A 2498-nucleotide genomic window follows, 5' to 3' on the forward strand; every position below is an offset into this window, starting at 1 on the left:
GAGGGCAATCTGCTTTACTCAGTCTGTGGATTCAAATGTTAATTTTATCCAAAAATACCCTCACAGACTCAGCCAGAATAGTGATTGACCAAATATCTGGACACCCCAATGCCCAGTCAAGTTGACACATAAAATTAACCATCACAGAAATAAATAATAACAAATAACAAAAGAAACAATAATAAAAGGAACAATAACAGAAGAAACAGAAATAAGTGAAATCGAAAACTGAGAAACAGAGAAAATAAGTGAAACCAAAAATTGGTTCTTTGAAAAGATCAATAAAATGGATAAGCCTCTAAGTAGATGGATCTAGCCAGACCATAGCCAGAAAAAAGGAAAAAAAAAAGGAGACAAAAATTACTGATATCAAGAATGAACATGGGGACATTGTTATATAGTCTATGGACTTTAAAATGATTAAAAATATTATGAATGACATTATACTAACATATTCAACAACTTAGATAAAATGAATTCCTTGAAAGACACAAATTACCTAAACTTACTCAAGATGAAACAGATAACTTCAAATAGTTCTGTATGTATTAAATACATTGAATTCATAGTTATAAACTTCCCCACAAAGAAAACTCTAGTCCCAGATGGCTTCACTGGTCAATACTACCAGACATTTAAGAAGAATGATATCAATTCTCAATCCTTTCTAGATAATGGAAGTAGAGGGAAAGTTTCCCAGCCAACATTATCCTGATTCTAAAACCAGACAAAGACATTGTAAGTAACTACAAAACTAATATCTTTCATGAACATAGATACCGTAATAAAAATTTGGCAAATATTTTGTGAACAAATGAGTACAGCAATATAGTTTTTAGAAAAATACATTATAATCAAGTGAGTTTTACTCCAGGAATGCAAGTTTGGTATAACATCGAAACTCAATGTAATTCCTCATATTAGCCGATTAAAGAAGAAAAATCATATGATCATCCGTAGATGCAGAAAAAGCATATGATAAAATTCAACACACATTCATGTATTGAATGTGAATTCAACAGAAATCGAAAATTTTTAATTTTGTTTAAATTTTAAATTTGTTTTGTTTGAAAAATAGAAAACAAAAAACAGACCTGCAACAAACTAGAAATTGAAGGAAACCTCCTCATCCCAATAAAGGGCAGCCACAAAAAACTTAGAGCTAACATTGTCCTTAATGATGAAAGACAATAATTTCCTCCTATAATGGGAGCAAAGGAAGTATGTCTGCTTGTACCACTTGCATTCAATGTTGTGCTGGAGGTCCTAGTCGGGGAAGTAATACAATAAAAAGAAATAAAATACATGCAGATTGGAAAGGATGAAACAATGTCTTTATTCATAGATGGCAGATCTACGTAGAAAATCCTAAGGAATTTATAAGAAATAGAAAATGAGTAGAACTAACAAATGAATTTAGTGAGGCCATAAGATATGTGGTCATTATTGTAAAATCTATCATGTTTTTATATGCTATGAATGAATATTAGAAGTAGCATACAAGCCTGGGCGTGGTGGCTCACACCTGTAATCCCAGCACTTTGGGAGGCCAAGGTGGGCAGATCACGAGGTCAGGAGTTCAGGACCAGCCCGGCCAACATGGTGAAACCCCGCCTCTACTAAAAATACAAAAATTAGACACATGTGGTGGTGGGTGCCTGTAATCCCAGCTACAGGAGGGGCTGAGGCAGGAGAATTGCTTGAACCTGGGAGGCAGAGGTTGCAGTGAGCCAAGATCATGCCACTGCACTTCAGCCTGGGAGACAGGGCAAGACTGTCTCGGAAAAAAAAAAAAAAAAAAACAACTATCAGCTCTCATGAGACTTATTCACCGTCACGAGAACAGCATGAGAAAGACCTGCCCCATGATTTAATTACCTCCCATCGGGTCCCTCCCACAACACCTGGGAATTGAAGACAAGATTTGGGTAGGGACACAGCCAAACCATATCAGCAATCCTTGCCTTGCTCTGGTGCAGAGTCAAAGGAAATTGTGACCTAAGGGGATCAGACCAGGGAAGAGGGGATCAGGAGTGGGGAAGGGCCTCTGTGTGTCATGCCCCTTATGATGGGGTGGGCTGGATGTGGCCAATTAGAGAAGTTTTCCTTTCAGAGCTGGCTACCTGGATGCCTCCACCCCTCCCCAAATCCCACCTTTCTTCAAGAGCTTCAGGCAGCTAAATGGTTCATCATCAGAGCTGCAGGCGTGATGTCAGTGTGGAAATAGACTGCCACCCCGCCATACTCTACCTTTCTGCACCCCTGTTGTTCAAAGCCTGGCTCATTTGGGACTAAATATTCTCTGGGTATCATTACTATCAGGAGTGTATCAAATTCTGTCACAAAAAGAAGAACAAATTTATAATAATGACACATTCTAGAATCCACTAGAATGTAAGCTCCCTGAGGGCAGGGATTTTGTTTTATCTGCAAATGTTGTATCTCTAGGATCTAAAACATGTAGGAAATCTTTAATAAGTGTTTGTTAAATAATAATA

Source organism: Chlorocebus sabaeus, chromosome 17, assembly GCF_047675955.1.
Source record: "Chlorocebus sabaeus isolate Y175 chromosome 17, mChlSab1.0.hap1, whole genome shotgun sequence".
Lineage (NCBI taxonomy): Eukaryota > Metazoa > Chordata > Mammalia > Primates > Cercopithecidae > Chlorocebus > Chlorocebus sabaeus.